The 20,709-nt window shown below is 40.2% G+C and overlaps 1 long non-coding RNA gene across 1 annotated transcript in view; it reads left to right on the forward strand.

Annotated features, from left to right (window-relative positions):
• Nucleotides 1-15,306, forward strand: part of LOC130680097 (uncharacterized) — a 52,687-nt gene extending 37,381 nt beyond the window's left edge. The window contains exon 3 of the long non-coding RNA XR_008993130.1: nt 15,294-15,306. This is a non-coding gene — a long non-coding RNA (uncharacterized LOC130680097). The remainder of the gene's footprint in view (nt 1-15,293) is intronic.
• Nucleotides 15,307-20,709: the final 5,403 nt, after the last annotated feature.

The following is a 20,709-nucleotide window of genomic DNA, read 5'->3' on the forward strand; positions in this document are numbered from 1 at the left end:
CTTTGTGTGTCTTGATCCCTAATGCTAGTCACATGCGTTTCCTGGTTTCTACCTTTTACAACATCTTGACCTTCTCATTTGAAGCTTATTTATAAGCACTGGGACCTGCACACATTCACTGCCTAAGGAATCAATAACTCTAAGTCCTAGGTCTTTCCAAATGTGGTCATATTGTCTCGCAAAGCTGGCAAATTCTGCCAATGCTGAGAAACTGGTCTGAAATACTAGATCTAGGGATGGCTAAGGGCATTTCCCACTTCATTAACATTTAAAACACACTAAGGACTAGTCATAAATACAGCAGTCATATTTCTGTGCCAAGCTGAGAAAGGAGGGGAGTTTGGGGGAGACTTCCTGCTGTAGAAGAGCAGTAAGTTAGGAGAGGGGTCCTACAGATCCCAGATCTGAGAATAGGAATGATACATCAGGAAGAAGGTAGAAAAAAAATCTTGTTAAACAGAAAAAAAAGTCCTACAGCTGACGGAGATGTTATTGTGAGAAATTCAGAGCCAACTTTTGGGTTTGGGGGAGTGGAGAGGGAGGAACGGGGTAATCACTCTGCTGTTTCTTTTGGCCCTTAAGAGAATGTCAAAATAAACACACCAGGACCTCTACACAGAGGCTGTCAGCAGGCTGGGCACTGTGCAGACCACATGCGAAGCGAGTTGGTCGTATACAGACGTGAGCAAGTCTCTGTTTACATAATTCTTTCAAAGATGGAAAGCAAGGAGAAAAATTATGTTCTTGGACCAGAGTAGAAGTAGGAAAGCTAATAGTAGATCTAGGAGTGCGCTATATGGACACCATGAGGAGGGTTTAAATTTGGTCTGCTTCTTTCTTAGCTACACTCTTCCATTTTTTAAGTGTTATGGAGGAAAGAGATAGGACACATACATTTAGTCGATGGAGAAGCAAAGGCTCTTGTACTTTGTATTAACATTAAATCCAGGGCATCAGCTCTGCAAGTACCAAGTAATCTGTCTCACAAGGTGTGGTGGCTCAGGATGCTCAAGAGTTGAATGGTGCCCAAGGAGGAGGAGCCTCTTCTCATTGCACCTGCTGTGAGGTATGATTGGAAATAACAGGAAAGGAAATTTGCAACACCTGAATTACATGGGCAGCTCTGATTTGACTAAGCCCAAATTCCATATACTCAGTAAGGATAAATGCAAATATACATACATTTCAGTGAAGAAAACACCTAGGTAATTAATGATAATGCATTCAACATGCATTTCCAGTGAAAATACTTTTATTGAACCCTTACAATGCTTCTTCCTGATTGCCTTTGATTGACAATAGCTATTAGAAATAAGGCTGAACACTTTATATTCATTTAATGGAATCCTTCAATGAGTTTGATTCCATGTTTTTCATTTTATGGGGTAGATCTCACACTGCTGCTAGAATAATGTTCCCTCAAATACCCAAGGACACACATGCAGCTATAGGAGGTGGAACTGAAACCAAGATCTACTCACTTCAAAACCTCTCCTTCTCACCATTCTGCAATAGTGCCACTTTACTTAGATGCCACATGCTCTTTTCTCCACTGTATAAAAGTTTTGTTGAAGTTTTCATATTGTAAGTGAACAAAAGATCAGCTCTTTGTTTGTTCCTTGTGAAGTGCCCTCACTCTCTGTACTAATAAACAGGAGCCCCTATCCCCTGCATATAGGACGAAGCCATGCTCTCTAATTTCCCTGACCTCCCACAGGAAGAGTTTCTACTTCTGCAAGCTGGAAAAGCGACTTTGGCTTAATAGTCATTGAGTTCTCCGTGGAATGGGGGAGGGTGGTGAAAGAAATGGGAAGTGGATGCTGTAGATGCTCTTGTAGCCAGTGATGCTGTCGGGGAGTTTCCATCGCAAAGCGGAGGCTTCCGACTGCTAGTGCTCAAGAGCTTGAGGTCATAGACAGAACGCACAAAGACATATGAGAAGATCCATCATCTTTCCTTTCCCTTTCCTGCTTTTCACCATCTCCCTTTCGTCCTGACAGTGCATGTGGGGAGGCTTGTGGTATTGGGGATGGAAGTTAGTGCAGAGCTCTCGGTGCCCAGAGAGAACCTTTGGCTTGTGACCTTGGTGTTGACAGTGTGCTGGGACACCCTTTGGAGAGCAGAGCCTGCTGCAATGAGAAGGCTGCCTGAATGAATTTCACCAATGCCCCCATCGGTTCCCAGACCAACAATGGGATGACTTAGACTTGGGAAAGAATGAGGAAATTCAGTAGACCATGAGTGGTTGTATAGCGTTTGCAACTTTCAGAATGATAACCTGAGAAAAGAAAATGAAGGAATAGAAAATGATCTTTGTTCTGAAAGGGAGACAGTGAATGGGTCACTGATTCAGGCATGGCAATAATTCTGGACAGAACCTACCCAATATGTGATTTATCACTGTCAGAAATAAAAATTGCCTTTACATTTATCATTGTACCTCCTTATTCTATTACATGAACTAAATTTACAATCTCTTTTTTTTACTCTCCCAACTTCTATGCTTTATAAAAACTATAGTAGCTAAGCATTTTCCTCTATGCTGATCCCCAGTGAGCTGAGAATATACATGGAAGTTGGGATAGAAAAGCACACAATTCTATAATGCTGGCAACATCTGCATATCTCACCATCTTTGCAGTGACATTGTGCTACCGAAGGGCCCGTCTTTGTTCACCCAGTGGTTGATTCCTTGCCAGAAGGACATTGTACCACATTAATCCTGCTGATGGCCTGTCTGTGTAGATGGATTTTTAATCCATTGATTAAAAAAAAAAAAAACTCTAATAGCTCTATGATAACCCTTATGCAATTCTGTATTTCTTAGCTCTTAGCAGCATAGTTTACATTCTTTAAAAATGGAATAAAATTAGAAAAAATGTATAGTATTTGTCCAGTATATTTTCTTATATATCCAGTTTCCCAATAATAATTTTATAAGTTAAGAAAAATCCTATGGATTAATAACTTTCAAGACCTAAACACATTGATCAGACAGTAGAAGTATCCACATGTAATAAACTGTTCACAGTGTTTAAACCCATGAAAAGCTCATATTAACTGCTGAAGCAAGTTTATGCTTTATCAAGTGAGATTATACTTTACAGTATGCTCTGTCAGACATTATGAAACATCCGCTCTTGACTATGTCTGTTTGATAGATGTTGCTTATGCTTCAGTTTGATTCTGCATTGCCAGACAGAAGAAACCCATGTAACAAAACCAAACTCTATATACAGAACTCTGACTTCCCCTTGTGAAAAAAACTTTGGGGAATAAAGAGTAGTAATAGAAAATACATTCTGAGTCTATGTCGTAACTGTGAACAACAAAGGAACTATTTTGAATGCAAACACATTTTCTTTCAGCTGTGGTAAAAGAATGTCACAGTTGGACTGACGTCTTGTTAGCTATTGTGTCTAAGTGGGATGATATTTCTATCAGAACATGTCCCGTTTTTAAAAATATGCATTTTAACTGTAAATGTTGGCAGCCCATATCTCAAATTGGGCAATGAACTAGGTTTCACAACTGAAGAATTAGAAGGTTCCTTGGAAGCAGAATTTAATTTCTCTGCTTTCTACATCAAGTAAAAAAGCTTCTAGGAGTTGTTTCAACTGTTTAAGCCGTTTGTGTAATTAATATTCCTATTGTTCAATTAACCAGAAAAAAAAAAAACTTTGACTCACATCTGGCTCAAACTGACAGTAGATGAAATAGGTGAGAAGTAGAACACGTGAGAAAAGGTGAGGAATAAGAATTGCTATTCTGTCATTAACTCCATATGTAGTGATTATAAATTTATTGGATCAAACCTTGAGCAAAAATTGGACTTATGAACTGATTTCTACTTTAAATTTCAGAAGGAGATGGATAAAAAGGAGAAAACCTAGACTTGTTAAGTATTTAATAAGTACCATGAGATGTTCTGTAAGTCACGAGCATGCTTTCTTTCTTAATAAAATTAAGTCTCATGTGGTTGACCTATATGGTATCATCAAATACATACACACATGTTAAGTACAGGTAGTAATGCTTGGTGATGAACTGAATGCAAGCACAGTATCTCAATGAATCATCTATATCCCTCCTGCTCAAGTCTTTTTCCATTATATTAATTCTTGTGTGAACTTTAGCACTAATTTATGTTCAGTTTGGGTTCCTTTCTAGTTCTGGGTTGGTTTTATTGTTCCTAATTGTGACTAACAGCATGTCCATTTGAGCTTTATAAAGGTTGTGCCTTTATACACAAAGAATTAAAAGGTTCAAATACTTCTGAAACGAAAATGATATTTTAAGTTCCGTGCCCGGTGTTGCATGGGCGAGAAATCAGGAATTCCTGGAGGACACAGGTTTAGCTTGTTCCTACTGTGCCCAAGTCACCAGCAGAAAACAAGTGGGGAGTTATTTTTCTGAGCCTTTTTTTCTATGCTGAGAAAGGTTTTATAGAGTGTTTAACTAGAACAGGATCAGTTGGTGCTGGATGGACTAGCTCTAGTGCCTTTCACGGCTGCTTCCAAATTCCTGTGCTTGTCTCTGTTGACCAGCAAGCTGAGCATGCAGCCCCCTCCCCTTTCTAGTGAGGAGCAGGTGATGACAGCACACTGTGTTACCATGGCAATTGCTCATCATCCAGTTCTTACGGCTGTTTTTTTAAAAGAACTAAGGCCTGCCAAGGAATGGGAGCACTTGATATTTTCCTGAAAATGGGCTGTTCAATATTTCTATATATTTTATTAGAGGCCAAGAAGGAAGAGACTGTGAATAACCATTAGAAATGCCAATTTTGAGGAGACAATGGGTGGGGAGTGGCAGGGTAGAAATCATGTTTATCTTCTTTACCGTATCACTGTCACCCGAGGGGACATTACATTTCCGAGTCATTCCGTAGATATTTCTGTGAATGAATGAATGAATTATGAAAACCACATCTTGAGAGTTCAGTGAGTGAATTGGTAGATAATTAAAGTTTTTAAGGTAGACTACTTTTCTAAAACATTTGCAAGGATTCAAACGATTATATCATGGGCAAATGTTACTACTAATAACTAAGGTTTATTTGTAGACCACTATAATCTCATTTAAACTTCTCAACGATACTTTGAGGGAGGTACTATTGTTATCTCCTTTTTAAAGTTGAGGAAATGGAGGCTGTGAGGGATTAATATTAGCTGAAGGCCACATTACTGGTCCTGGAAAAGCTAGGATATTATCTTGCTCAGATCACTTCTCTACTTAAAATTCTTCAACAGATTTCATGATGAATCCCTTCGTGTCTGGCGCATGGTCTGTATTTATTACCTTCTTGCTGACAGAGATACCAAGACGCAGAAGTCAAGTCATTTGTCCCAAGATCACACACAGTTAATCAGTGGTGGAGATAGAGTTTAGATCCAGGCTCTCTGAGCCCAGGACCCCTGTTCTGAATCACTATATGAGACTGCCTCAAATGACTTTATGTTTGATATGGCCCGTATGGAACTGAGCCTAGAAAGGGCATTAACAACAACAAAAAAAACACATAACAAGAGCTGGTAAATTGGGAGAAAGGGGAACAAAGAATCAAGTCATTTGACGATGCCTCATAAGTCTGGTAAGAGTGGCAGAATGGGAGAAGTGGTAGAGAATCCAAGTTCTGGGAGGACTAGTGGTTTAGTGATGCTGAGGTCTGAGATGTGTTTGCTAGTGGGTGAGTAAAGACAAGTGGAAACAGACATCACTCACATTGATTATTTTAAGATTCTGAGACTAGGGTGTTAAAGGCTGAGAGAGTTTCAGGAAATCAGCTGAGATGGAGAGTTCTCTTCAAGACAGTGTCTCAGCATTGTTAGTGACACACATGTTATTGACGGATTGCACCCACACAGTGGGGTATGATCCTTGGAGTTTATCTATACATGTTAGACACCACGTTTACTTCTTCTGATTCTAGAATTATAAGCCAAAAGTTCTAGATATGAATTCATGGCATTTGCTTTTTAAAAAATCTTCTACAGAACTTAGTCCCAAGCCTTACACATGCTAACATCCAGTATGTGTGTGAATAATGGAGACTGTGCCTAGAGGGAAGGCTCCTCTCTCTCTTCTGAGGCAAATATTATGTCACTGATACTTTCCCAAGGGGTGTTGATGAATAATTTTTCTAAGGAGGTCATTTGAGGGACATGTATTCAGTTCAGATGTAATGGATTTGGTTTGGAATTTTCACAGTTGAGGCTGAAGATCTCTTGGGTACCAGAAGACACCACATGTGCTGGTATTCTATTCAAACGGGACTCCCCTGGAACTGATTAGCATACCGCAGCCCTATTTCAAGGCCTACCCTCAAAAAAACAGAAGTTCTTTCAATTGCTCTAAAGTTTCCTTCAGTGCTTCCTACGTGAAACAACCCCATTTAACCTGTAAGTATGGGCCCTGGATTGGGGACTAAGAAGTGTGGCAAGGGTTAGTAGCAGCTGAAGAGACATGGCCTCCCTCTGAGGAGAAAACTGGCTGATTTCATTATTCTTACAGGCTGGTTTCTTTCCCCTTCACCCACACAGACACACACCTATGCACACACACACACACACACACACACACTGCACCCTCCTCCATGAATCTTCTCCTTAAAAACTGACATTTTTCTAAGGCAGACTGCACATCAGCATACATAGAGGACCCAGTGAGATATGAGACATAATTTGTCTTTTAACAGGAGACATTTCTTTAGATTCTGATTCATTACTGGTTCAGTAAGTTAGAGAAAGAGGCAGCACAAGGCACAAATGAACCTCATTTTCACAAAACCGATAGTCAGCTTCCCTAGACGTTTGTGTCCCTCTCCAAAGATATTCTTTCCCCTCTTTAAAACTTTGCACATATAGTTGTTACCTATGCAGCATCAGCCTCATGAATGACCCAGTGAGGGGCGGTCTACAACGGCCTGTTGGACACAAGAGCACAGAAGGTGGAGTTGGACTCACAGCACCCAGGAAGTTCAGTGTTTTTTGAGGCTTTGAAGCATATGTGTTAATTCTTCTTAAAATACATATGTGCAAACACTGCCGTCAGTCCTTTCCCTGCATGATTAATGGCTCTGCCCCTCCAAGGCTAACACATACTGTAGTCCCCTGCTTCTAGCAGCCAGGCCCCTCCAGTGTGGCCCAAATTCTACCTGGTCCTATCTGACAAATTATTGTGATGATTAAGAAAGTTTGATGAGATATCATTTTTTTGCATTCCAGACCTCCTGTCAGATAATAGAGTCAGAAGTGTGGGGCCGCTGCCGTGATGCCATATCAATGTTCGGAGTTCAAATAAAGTGTCAGGATGACTAAGTACAAGGGATTTGTGGAATGCTTTAATGTTGCCTCATTTCAAATCACTTCATAAGCAGCCTGGTAATGAGCTCGATAAATTCTGTTGGAGGAGGAAAAAAAAAAAAAAAAAAGAAGCAGCCTGTATTCACTACAGAAAAAGTAGGTTGCTATGTTATAATTAGGCCTCTGGGCTGGTGGGAAAGAGTCTTATTTCCTGTTTGAAATCCACTTTGTTAGCTCTGTGATGTGGAGATGGCTAAATGAGTATGAAATATTATAATTAAGGACATCACAAGCTGTTTATCTTATCAGCAGTGTTTTTCCTTAAAGGCTGCCTCACTGACCACTTGGGTATTATAACCACTTTTTTTCTGTGCTTTGCCAGTTGTAACCAACAGAGGTTTATCTGGGCTCTAAGGGAAAAAGAGCAGATATGAACAGCCGCCCAGCAACCAGAAATCACGTGAGAAAAATTATTTTGCCTGGATTAGGCGTTCTTTTTATTAACTGCAATAAGCTGTTTGTATATGAAAAGAAACGAGTTTATGAAAAACTTGACTCATTTCGTGAGAGCACGCTTGGCCAGGACCAGGCTGTGAGGTGTTGTCTTGGACATCCTGCCAAGCACCGTGCTTCTGTTCTGAGGCTAATACAGAAAGCCAACCCCACTTTGGAAAATGGGAACTGGTTTATTATTGACCGGGTGGAAAGCAAGTGGCCAGATCTGCAATCTCCACTGTGATTTGAAAGGCTCTATATTATGGTAATCTTTTAACCTGCCAACTTGCTTATTTTCATTCATAGTTGGGGTGGGTGGGGAGTGCGTCCTGCTCCTCTGTAATAGGCTGAAATGACAGTGCTCCCGAACTTCTGCTGCAAAAGTCTGCATGGCTGTTGTTTGCCTGGTAAGCCACTTGGCTGAGCTGAAAGATCAAATCATATATTCACAACACCTTGCCCTAGTGTTTTCTAGAAGATTCCAGTTCTCATAAAAACAAAAACAAAAAGGAAAAAAAAACAGTAGAAGTCTAATGTGCTCCTAAGGATGGACTCAGTATATCTGGACATTGAGCATTGGTTGGCCCTTGGCAAGAAGATGGGGGATGACAAGTTTTTCTTCTGAATTCTATCCACAAATCTGCCGTGATCCTAGAATCTGAATGTCCCTTTCATATTCATGCTGTCTCTAACAATTCTGCATCAAAATCCTTTTAAACAGTATATAACAAACTGTCACATTAGAAGTGCTAAGATTGTCTGATAAGATTTTATGGGACACCCAGGCTCACTGCTTAAGGGTGTGATATTTGTGAACTGCCCCCAAATCCCAGGCCAACAGGTGAACGGAACATGAAATCCAGTCCACATGCAGTTTACTCAGGCCTGCATTTTGGATAGGCTTGGATTTACCTGGAGGCATGGGTTGCTTTTTTTAATTCATCAGCCACTGAGGATGACTGTGGCTGATTTGCACAGAAACACTACATGAGTTAGACCTGGGCCCTATATTATCTTCCCCAAAGAAAAAATAAATGAATCAGTTATTATAGACTTTCTGTTATCATAGAGGTCACTCAAATACTATTGCTCCTGAAATAACCTCATGTTCATGGAAGCTGATTTCGCCTGTACCCGCCATTGTAATTATTAAATAAACATATTCATTGCTTGTACAAAATACCAAACATTGAACCATAGACATGATCTAGAACAGGGGTGGACAAGCTTTTTGTAAAGAGGCATTAAATATTTTAAGATTTGTAGGCCACGAGGTGTCTGTCACAACTGCAACTCTGCTGTCAGGGCAAAAAAGCAGCCATGGATGATACAGAAATGAGTAGGTTTGGCTGTGTTCCAATAACCCTTATTTATGGATGCTGAAATTTGAATTTCATATAATTGTCACACGTCACCACTTAAAAATATAAAAGCCATTTTTAGGTCAAGTGCCATTCAAAAACATGCTGCATGGGCTGGTTTTGGCCCCTGGCCAGTAGTTAAGCAATCTGTAGGACCTCTTCTGGACTAGCTTTCAAGTAAGGCGCCTTCTGGACCCCTACCCTGGGAGCTGGGTAGGGGTGAAGGCACGGTTACCACTGAATGAGCCCTGTAACCCCAATGACATACTTTTAGATACTTTTATATTGTCAAATAAAAGAATGACAAAGAAATGGCATTTCAAAAAGCTGAAATTCGGTTATATTTTATGAGTATCAAGTTGTTTTAGATAGTAAAGCACACTAAATATTACCATTGAAATGCAGGAAAGGGTAAACACAAATTAAGATCCACCCATTGAGAAATCATGCCAACTGCAATACAAGTGCTGAGTTTGTGGGACATCAGCAGAATTCTTTCACGATTTATTCACTAATTGGTTCAGCAAATACATATTGAGCTCCTACTTTGTGAAGGACCCATGATGTGCTTGAAATGGGGGAAAGTGCAAATCACAGGAGGCATGGACGAAATCCTAAGAATTTCCAGAAGCAAAGCATTTCAGGGCTGGCGCGGAACAGCTCTTGTAGGCTGGGAAATAGCTGCCAACAGCTGACCGCACTTCCGAGTTTGCCCTGTGAGCAAATGTGGCGTGCGCCTTAGGAGCAGGAGAGGTGGCATCCCAAGTGACAGCGGAATGCAAACAGCAGCTCAAAGCCAGCCACCAAAGCACAGCTTTCACATGTGCACATGGGGCTTTTAGCTACAGAAACTAAGATCTTAGCAGCTCAGTCTTCTAGGATGAAGGACAGTTACACTTTATCTGCATATTTGGAGATGAACATAAATGTAAATCTTTTGCTCTCCCCCCCTGAGATTTTTATTTTTAACAAATACATCTTCCCATCTGTAGTTGATTCATTGCCTTTTCCACTATGCTTAAGTCAGTCCTTCATTATTTCCAGGACAGCTACTCTGAAGTAACACCCTGTCACCACCCCACGCCATCATGACTACCACCTCATACAGAGGTAGAATTCCCCGAAATAGAATTTATAGCTGTACCTTGATTTTCCAATGGAAATCTTAACTGAACTGAGAAAAAGATAAGAGTTGATGTGACTTATTATAGTCATCTGGAATTCTGGCAGTCCTAACCGAAATGAAACACATTGTGAAAGAAAAAATTATTCTGGCTCCAAAGGGCCAAAACATCTGGATGGAATGTGAAACAGGAAATATGCAGTCAACTGTCCAGCTATTTTGTCTTCTAAGTGACAAGCATGTAATGTTTACTGAGTTAGCCGCCTTAAAACCTACATGAAAATCTGTCGAGAATAAGGGAGGGACATAAATTAATAACTCTGACATTTGTGGAAGTCATCGTATTTCCAACTATTTTTTCACCTACTGTATTTTACTAAAATTTCACAACCACCCAGCACAGTATTAACATCAATTCCATTTTTACATGTCTGATGGCTGAAGGTCAAGGTGTGATGGGACCTGCCCCAACTCAATTGGCAGGAAGGTTAGGCAGGGTCTGAGATTTCAGTCCATACAAGTCAGAAATTCTTTCAGTTTTTTGTATTACCTTTATACTTGACAAAATCGCTCTAAGGCTGCCATCAGCCCCCGACATTAGAATGGTTAAAGAAACTAAAGTATATAAGCCACAGTCTGATAAGCTGCTGCTATTCACAAAGCCTTTTGTTGAGAATTTTACCTCTGTACCCCGCAAACGCTCTGCTATCCTTGTGCCCCATATGTAAAGTCCTGGGCCAAGATTTTCTCGCTGCTTCCTGATTCTTCTCTCTCCCAAGAACGTAAATGATATGTTGTTTAAAGTTTCTGAATATCAAAATATTCAGCAAAGCCAAATGTGTCAGATGGTATTAGGCAGACCTACCCTTTGCATTGGAGGTAATAATTTATCATTACAGGCAGATGTATAATTATTATTATTCATAATGAGACAGAGATACAAACTTCATGTCTGGTGTGATTCTGCCAAATAATTTAACATGGTGCAGTGAAAAAAAGTGACCTGGTTCATATATTTGGTTAGTGGTCTGTGAGGGAAAGCAGATCATCTGGGCTCAGCCCTGTCAGGCTGGGGCATCCTGCAGGCTGGTGTGCGGACGTTTATTTAAAAAAGGGAAAACATGTTCGTGACAATATGATGATGCCTAATTGCTTTCCACTTCTAGAATAAATATTTACCAATAGGAAATTCTCTAAACATTAAGGCAACTGTCTGTCTCTTCTCGTAAGCCGGAGGAACGCATCACGTCACCGGGCCGTCTGGAGGCCCAGCTGATCAGAGTTGGTCCTTTTATGCACCTGCTTGTACCCCTACTGAGAGCCTTAGCACGAACAGTCTGCACACTCACTTCTCTTCCAACCTTCTGTTTTCCTTTCTCCACTGAGAAGCCTGAGAACTCATGGATGGTAAACATAGGAACTTAGATGAACTATATTCCTGCGTACGTGGAGGTATTTTCTGTGGCAAGTTGAGGTTTTGCGTGTTAACTCACTGGTTCACTCAACAAACATTTGTCTGATTATTCAACAGTAGCAGCTGTGCTAAGCCCCTCTACCCACCACCCCTAAATTGAACCTGCAAATTATAGCCCAGGAAGCTCTGCTAAACAATCGAGATACATTAAACAGGTAAGAGAGAGTATGATGAGGGATGTGCTAGGCATTATTAAGCCATGCAGGAGGCAAAGCTAACCCAGATGGGGAGGGGGCAAGGCTCCCTGGAACAGGGAAAGAAATGCACTCTTCATGGGGAACTTACGCCGGCTCATCTGCCATCATCCCAGCATTCCCCAGGGTGTGTCTCATGCTTGCTGTTCGCTCCTCTGTTGCTCTGCCCTCTGTTCTCCGCGGTGTTGCAACAGCTCTCCCGCCCCTGAGCCGTCACTGCCCAAGTCTGCAGAGGGAGCTGTCGCTGTGGCCATGCCTCTTCTGCAGGGGCTGGTGCCTCGGAATTGACTGCAGCCACCAATATCTGGTCTGGAAGCACACTGGCCTTGACCTAGCAGAGGCCCGGCACACCGAACAAAGGCTGCCGAACTGAACTACCACTTCATTCTGGGCCCGGGCCTGCTGCAGCCCTGACTCGCCAGCGCCGCTCTCACCGCCGCGCCACCACCAGGGACGCCGTGTGCTGGCATCTCCTCCGCGAGGAAGTCACTTCCAGCTTCCCAGTTAGGTTCTCTCTTTGGGATCTAGTGGCGTCTGGCCAGTGGAATCCCCTCCTGCTGTAGTCAGGAGAAAAGCCAAGGGGAACGGAAGCCTCGCTTCAGACCCTCCATCACTGTCTTTGGACGTCATCCGGTGGCCTGATGTTTCCTTTCTAAGGACAAATTGGTTCTCTACTCTGTACCTAAGGCTCTCATGCAAATCAAAGGCTTGTGAGCCCTTCCTCCAGATCTGCACACGCACATGGGAATTCTCCGGAGAACAGTGCAGAATTGAGGACGTATAAGGAAAAAAACAAAGAGAAAGCACAGAACCTTAGGGCACAAAAAGTTGGCATGGAGAGTGCAGGCCATCCCTATCCAACCTAACCCTTCCCTGCACCCCCTACCCTGCAACAATCCAGCTTCCCTGGCTCAGTTCTAAGCGACTCTTTGTCCAGAGGGCATGGATGCTCTGTGCAATGCCTGGAGGAAACCCATGGGCTTCGGGTCTTCTTGCCCACCTGGGTCAATGTGAAAACTAACTGATGTGAGGCTGCCTTTAACCATGTGAACAAAAAGAAGGATGCTTAGGATTCAGCCAACCATGTACCCTGCAGGGTCTCTGGTGAAACTTCAAAATTGTATGACATCTAGAAAATCCCTTTATTAATTAATAATGTATAATTTGGTGCTAAAAGATGGCTTGGAATAAATCTGAGTGATTGCTTTTTAATAAAATATTTATTTATGTGCTTTTGTTCCTGATAGTTTCAATTTCCAAATATCTAGAACCCCTGGCTTGGGAGACTCGTCTCATTTTAGAATTGATCGCTTTTAGATTCCTCCGAATAAAACTGGGCACATTTTAGATGCACAATTGGTATTTGTCAAATTACTCTGAATAAAATTAGGAATTATATCTGTTGCCAGCTTAAACCCTTGGACACTCAAGGAACAGATCACTGTAGCTCAGTGATGTTTTAGCTGCTAAACAGGAGCATCCAGCCGGGACGCAGTCGCTGTCTTACTATTATTTCTCATTTCGATGTTTTTCTTACAGCGTGGGCTATTTTATCAGCACCTCCTGTTGGGAAATATTTTTCTTCAGCCTAGTGTCTGAACAGCTGTGGAGGTGGCTTACGCAGCCTATCCTAATGCCCAGTATGCCCAGGGATTGTTGTGTGTTGACTATCATGTGGCAAAGGGACTGCATTTTAAAAAAATGTATCACTTACTGAATTGTTTACTTATTACTTAGGCATATTGATAATAGGTAGACACTGTCTCCTTTGGGAAGTATGGTTTTGGGGGAACAGAATAATCTTTCCTTATGGATTATAATGCGAAATTAAAAAATAAAAAGACCTTTTAAAGAAATCCATATCTAAATGTGGAGGCAGAGTTTTGTAATTTCAAACCCATTAGTCCATGTTCAGCAGTGCCTCATTTGATTAAGCTCATTAGCCTGGGTGTATGGGTGAGAGTCATTGTAACTGAATTAATATTGTATAAAACAGTTATTGCTTCTTACCAGCTTCTCTCTCATGGTGTTCTCCTAAGTGAATATTTCACTGTGAAAGAAATCCACAGTTGTCATTATCTTGTACAGTGTACAGCATGATGGACCATATGTTTTTGTTCTACTTGAAGTTTTTTTTAATTCTTCATTTATTTCCCATCTATTTTTTATTTATACAGCCATTATTTAAACAATGTATAGTTATGCCTATTTTTCACCCTTCTGTCATTCCTCAAAAGCTTTGAAGCGGTTTACAATAACACAGGCAATGCTATGTAATGCATACCTCATCACTTGGCAAAACCATTAAGAATCTGCCAAATTAATTTAATGCTGATACATTTTAGTAAGGTAGTAAATAGTAAATGCCTTTTATATTTGGGAATTTCTGCCATTCATAATTTTGAAGTTTAGGTCACTGTGTCATTTGTTTTCCCACTAGATAAGAAATCATAGTGGCAGGTAAGGGTTTGCAAAAGGCTGATTATAGTCAAATCTCGATTATACCCAGGGGACTCATTGCTGATTATCTTCTGCAAATCTTGCTTTCGAGTTCTAGCAACATTTAAACAGAGTGGGCTATAAAGTCATCGTGGTTATTACTCAGTACCTTTGGCAAATTTCCCTTCCCCAGGTAGCCTATCACCCAGCAGGAGATCTTTTATTCCAAAACACTTAATTACTTCCCCCAAATCAGTGAAGGTTAAAAATGAAACAAAGCAAAAAGCAATCCAACAAAAAAAAAACCCAATATGGCATATTTATGGACTGTCCCCCTGATTCGTGATTTGTTTTTACCTGTTTGACTTGAGGCCACTTGCAGAACACAAAGGAAGCCAGAAGCCACAGCTGTTTTGAAGACACAGCAAATCTAAGATATTACCTCCTGTCCTGGTCTGGGGTCCCCACCCTGGTGGAGGGAGGGACCTAAGACCCTGATCTGGAGAACAGAGGTTCTGTGCCTCTGTTGTGTGTGATGTATGTAAGGATATACAAGATCTTGGTGTGTGTGAGGGTGCCTCTGTGTATGTGATGTATGTAAGGATATATAATGACAGACAGCAAACATACCTTGTTTGTGTTTGTGTTTATGTGTGCATTATATGTAAGTTTGTATGCATATGTGAAAATAAATAAAATACAAATAAATAATTCAGTTAAATGCAATCCAAGCCCTCTATGTACAAATGATGAAGACCTACATCCTCCTATACTCCTCCTCCCCATATGATGCTTGTATTTTTGAAGATCTAGAGCAGATAAAGCCCACTGAATAAATGTAAATCTTTATTCTCCAATACCAGAATATTTTTCCTCAAATAAATTCTCCTTTTGTCCTTGCAGCTGTGAAGCTTTCTGGATAAAGGTCATCTTCATGACAAAAAGGTAAGCTTTTTATTTGTGAGTGGAGATTTGCACCTACAGCCCCATCCTGACAAAACTATTCTTTGCAATATTGCACATAGTGTATTTCCTATGAATATTCCGTCGAAAGGGGGAATCTCCCCCCTTCCACATAAAGACTCTAACATGCAGAATATGTTGTTCTTGACACTGTTATTGCTGCTGACCTCCTCCCCTTGTTTTTAGAAGCACCATATGACCCTCGGGATGCAATGCTTTAAGTGTGTTTCTACTTCACCTGTGAAAAGAGCTAATATATTTCATCATTAGACTCCTCTGGAAATATACAATGAAAGTAGGGGATCTGGTTAGCGCCAGAGGCAAAGTACTACTAACTCATCCCAAAAGATTGCTTTTTGATTAAGGGGATCTTGCTGTAAGGTGCTCAGCCTTTCTTGCAGCTGATACGAACTGCTATTCTTGGCTGTATTAACCTGAGGTGAACATCTGAGTTTTTTTTTTTTTTTTAAAGAAACAGCAATTACATTAAGAAGTCCTCATGTGAGGTATAATTTCTTGAAAATTTCAAAATAAAGTTCAAGAAGCAGACTCAACAGTGGGCTATGGTGTCAGCAGAAATTAAAAACAGAAAGAGGGAGGTCGGCAAAGACAGGGGTAATTCTGCCCAAAATGTTTCACGGTTGAATGGGACCGGTCAAGTCCATTCCGACCAGATATCTTCCCTGCTTTAAGAAAATGAAAGATAAATAAACAGCTGAGCTCAAAAAGCAGATACCTTTTTTCTTCCCTCTTATATACCCTGAAGAGTTAAAATAGCTTACCCTTGCTTTGTTTTTAGGAGGAGAAGGAAGTGAAGGGGCATAGTGGTAAGCCGAGGGCAACTATATAATGTATTGTCCAAACTGGGACAATATATTGGGAGTTAAAGGTACTCTATTAATAATTACAACGGATAAAAGGCATAAATCCGGACTCTCACAGGCAAGCAGAGATGTTTGGTGACCTCTGGGAAGTACAATTAGTAGGGCTTTATGTCCCTAATCTTGTAGCCTTGCTGTGACCATGAGCTCACAGTAGAAACATCATTTCTATTGATGGCTTTTCCCCCAAGGTTTTTCTGATCATAAACCGTCTGTGGTGTAGGCAATCTCAGTTACACTTTGTGATAGGATAGGTTTCTCTTCTCGGCATTCTGTTACTAGATTAACAAGCATCTGATTGTCTCTTTTGTATTTGGGCTTTTCACATTTGGTATAATCGAAACGTGAAAAAAGAAAAAATATTTAACGAGACAGCTAAAAGAGAACATCAAAGCCCTCTATTTGAATTATTTTTAACTGTTAACTATCTTTTGTTCTGAGCCCATTTATCTATGAACCCTGCCTCTTTTCTTTATATAATGAGATTGTTTCCTCATTTTCTCGGAAAGTAAGAAGGCAGAAAGAAATTTGTTATGATGGTTTTATAAAAATCCTAGTGATTTTTCTCTCACAGTTGTGCTTTGTCAGGAACGAAATGTATCATTAGTGCATAATCTTGGCCTAACCTGATGGTGTCCGATGCTTCTCAACCGAAGTTTGAAACTGAGGAAATCACTTTTAAGCAAGAATGATTGTGTATTCACATTAGGAAAATGTACTTTTTGGTTCCATTTATCAGCTCTAAGAGCTTTTCGACGGCAGCTTTCCATTGCATTTATTAAAAATAAGACTGCCGTGTAAATTATAAGGAAGTTCACTTGAGGAAACTAGAAACCAAGCTAAATTGCTGATTTAAAATACTGTACAGACAGATTTCTTGCAGGCATTTGGGACATATGCTTGTCAGAGAGCAAGCAACCAGTAAACAGTCTGTCTTGGCCACCAATTATTAAGAGCTCATAAAAGGGCATGCCCTATGGCTAAATACTTTGCATCTATTACCTCATTTAATTCTCACAGAGATCTTTTTACAGGTATGACTTCTATATAAGAGATGGAAAAAAAATGATCAAAACCCCCCGAAGGTAAATTACTGGACCAAGTTCACAGAGCTAGAAAGTAAGAACATGAAATTCAGACTGAGGTTGTAGTAAACTGGTAAACTATCTACTATTTCTAAGCAAGAGGACTTAGGTGAAATTTTGAGAAGGCCAAAGTTTGCTTTTTGTAGCTAATTTTATCTTTGTATAATTGAATAAGGAATACGTATTTTAAGCACTAGCACTTTGGTAATTAAAAAATCATTAAGGAAGCAGAAGGAAAGAGAAGTTAGTGCCACTAAAAATTTCATTTTTAGAAGGCTCCTTCTTCAGTTCTACAAATCTCTTTCCCACCTGCCTTACAGAGGATGTCTCTCTACCAGAAAAAAATGTTATCCCAAGACTAGGTATAGCAGCTCTTAACACCTCTCAGATCATTCCTCTGGAATGATAATCCACTCTCCATCTTTCCCGTCATCTGTGTTTTTCCATCAAGAGCCTGAGAACTCCTCCTCCTTCACAGGCCTGCCAGCTTGGCAACGCTCGTCAATAAATAGGTGCTGAATTAAATTGGCTGAACTGAATCACATCTCTCCGGATCTCAGTGTACAACTGACTTCACCATCTCCTACTCTTCTGCTGGGAAGAAATGGAAATTAGAAAGGAAAGAAAATGTTTGATACATTTCTAAATCCCGTTATGGAAGATCAGAATGTATCAATGGCGTTGGGGGTAATGGCTTATACAGGTGGTGACTTAACTTGGTGGCAAAAATGTGCCCTCTGGGGCAGGCTAATTATGAAGTGGGGCTTCCTCGGGCGAGGTGGGGCCTGGGTGTGTATTGATCCCTCCCCCCACCGCACCAAGGAGGCAGCCTGAGCCACATGTGCCTTTGTGATTGCTCTCAGGGCCGGGGTGTCTCTGAGTATATTTTTAGTTTTGTATACTAAAGAAAGAAAGACACAGAAAAAAACTTTTTCACAGAAGACCAAAGAATGTTCATTTGTAAAGCCACCTCTCACATTACTTAAATTTTGAAGACTGATAATGAATAAAATTAGCTACAGAAATATGAACAAACATTAGCAATATAAATTGGCATCTGTCACATCTGCATGCAAATCTCTGTCTAACACTACGAGCTGCGTGACTTGGATATGTTACTTAACTTCTCTGTTGTCATTTTGCTCATCTGAACATGGGGTAATTAAGTTCATGCCCCAGGGTTGGAGGCGAGGATGAAATATATGAAGGTAAGTTTCTGGCATGGATGGTGCATTCATTTTTTGCTTTTTGGTAGGGAATGTGAATATGCCCAGCTTCTGATTTTCAAGGATATGCTTACCTCCTCAGCATATCAATTAAACACCATTAAGGGACAAATGAAAACAGTAGTATTGTATAATCAGATGGCCAAAAAACAGGGCTAAATTATGGTCTGAGAGTGGTAACCTCTGTCAGTTGATAATTTGTGTGTTTTTTTTTTTTGTATTATAGAAGCTGAAGAATGTGAGTACTAATATTTCTTTCTGATGAATGTGGTTCATTCCCCTTCATTATGTCGGAGTAGAGACATGTAGATGGAAACTATTTCACGTATCAGAGTTGAATCTGGCATGTCAGTTACACTTAAGCAATAAAAAGAATACTTTTAATAAATATCTTTAATGGACATTGTGTTTTTAAATGGAAAGTTAATAGGACATTTACTGGGCAATATGGTTTTTATTTGTACCAGTTAAATTCTTTCCATTTGTGATGAGCACTTTGTTTAGTTTCTGTCACATCTTTCTTACAGAAAAGCCTTATTTGTGGAGCTAATGACACGACCAAATTACACCCAGAATTAAGTGATAAGAAATATTTCTAAAAGACTGCCTTTATGAAACTACTAATAAGTTGATGACTGCTTTCCATTAATGACCTGCAAAAGTTTGTGGCATTTCAAACAAAAATGTGTTAATTACAGTATTTCTTCTGTTTTATTCAGAAGAGAATTTCTTTCAGTTATCACGTATCTATGATTAAAATGTGTACAGGTCCATTTTGAAGTGTCCAAACTATTGTCATAAATATCTGCTGGGCATTCTTTTGATACTAAGAAACAGGCTAATAGAGTGAAATTCTTGAAAACAGATTATGAAGAATGCATTATATACATGGAGAAATTCTCAGTCCTGCTCTTCATGTAAAATAGCCATGCAACTCTTCTTATTAAAATGAGTGTAAATTTTATGTTATTGTCCTGTAAGCTTATTCACATAGTTAGCTGATGTCACAGTGATCATAGTATGATTTTATACATGTTATTGTTTCACATTTGACATTAGAGAAAACGTGGGCTGGCCTTTTAATATTAATTATATTTCTCCCTTTCTACACATGCATTTTCCTCCATTCATGGTTCTGATACAAGTGGTGTGTAAATGCAAGTATAAAAGACAATGCCAGCTTTGCAGGGGATAGAATTAGACTTGCCTGCAGGACTGGGACGGGGATGCAGCCCCGGTTCTCCGTTATGTTGCTTGCCACTCAGGGAAGCTCCATCGTCGATAATAGTGCTTGTTCATGCTGTCTTGATGAGGGACTTTGAACTCACAACATCGAGGCATTGCAATGCCTCCTTCCCGTCACGGTTGCTAAAAACACACAGCCTTTTGTCGGGCTACAGAATGTTTTAATTCCCAATGCAAATCTGGGTGACATGTTTGTTTTGCTAGCAGATATACCTGACAGATCCTGTTCTGAGTTTTCCAGGGAAAAACACACAGCAGCACATTTGTGGGATGTCAGTCCTTTTATGTGAGCATAGCATGCTTTTTAGTCACTGGGGGAAGCCTTTCAAATCCGCCTCGGTTTGATATGAAAATAACTTGTAAGGTGCATTTTTATAATTTCTAGGGTAAGATCATTTTAACAGATCTAGCGGTTAGTTGTAAGAACAGTTTTACGGTTTGCGTGAAGCAGTAAATAATAGTAAAGGCAAATAAAAATAAAGCTTTCATCACACCTTTGTTAACCTTTGGAAATACATTCATTGAGTTTTTGAGTTCCTTACACATGTGTATACAGAATGTGTAAAGAATTATGGTGCATGTATTCCAATAACCCATAAAACTGAACAATTAAATACACACATTTCTGAAACCATAAGTCATAGCTGTTCATAAAAGTACGCTGAAGTGTATTTAATATTCAGTGCAAAAATAGATTTTGAGAAAGCTTTCCTTGAGATTTAAACTCCGTCCGTTATTTATAATGAGATATATTGCCTTTAGCCACCAAAACACAGGTTCAAGTTCTGGTCACTTGGACCTGAGGAAAGTCACCTGAAATGGAGTGTCGGTCACGGTGTTTAATAATGTTTGGTTTTGACTGTGGACACAGTGTCTCCAGGTAATAAGCTCCTTGCACCCCAAAGCAGATTTTAGATCA

The sequence above is a fragment of the Manis pentadactyla genome, chromosome 12 (assembly GCF_030020395.1).
Source record: "Manis pentadactyla isolate mManPen7 chromosome 12, mManPen7.hap1, whole genome shotgun sequence".
NCBI classification, from domain to species: Eukaryota; Metazoa; Chordata; class Mammalia; order Pholidota; family Manidae; genus Manis; species Manis pentadactyla.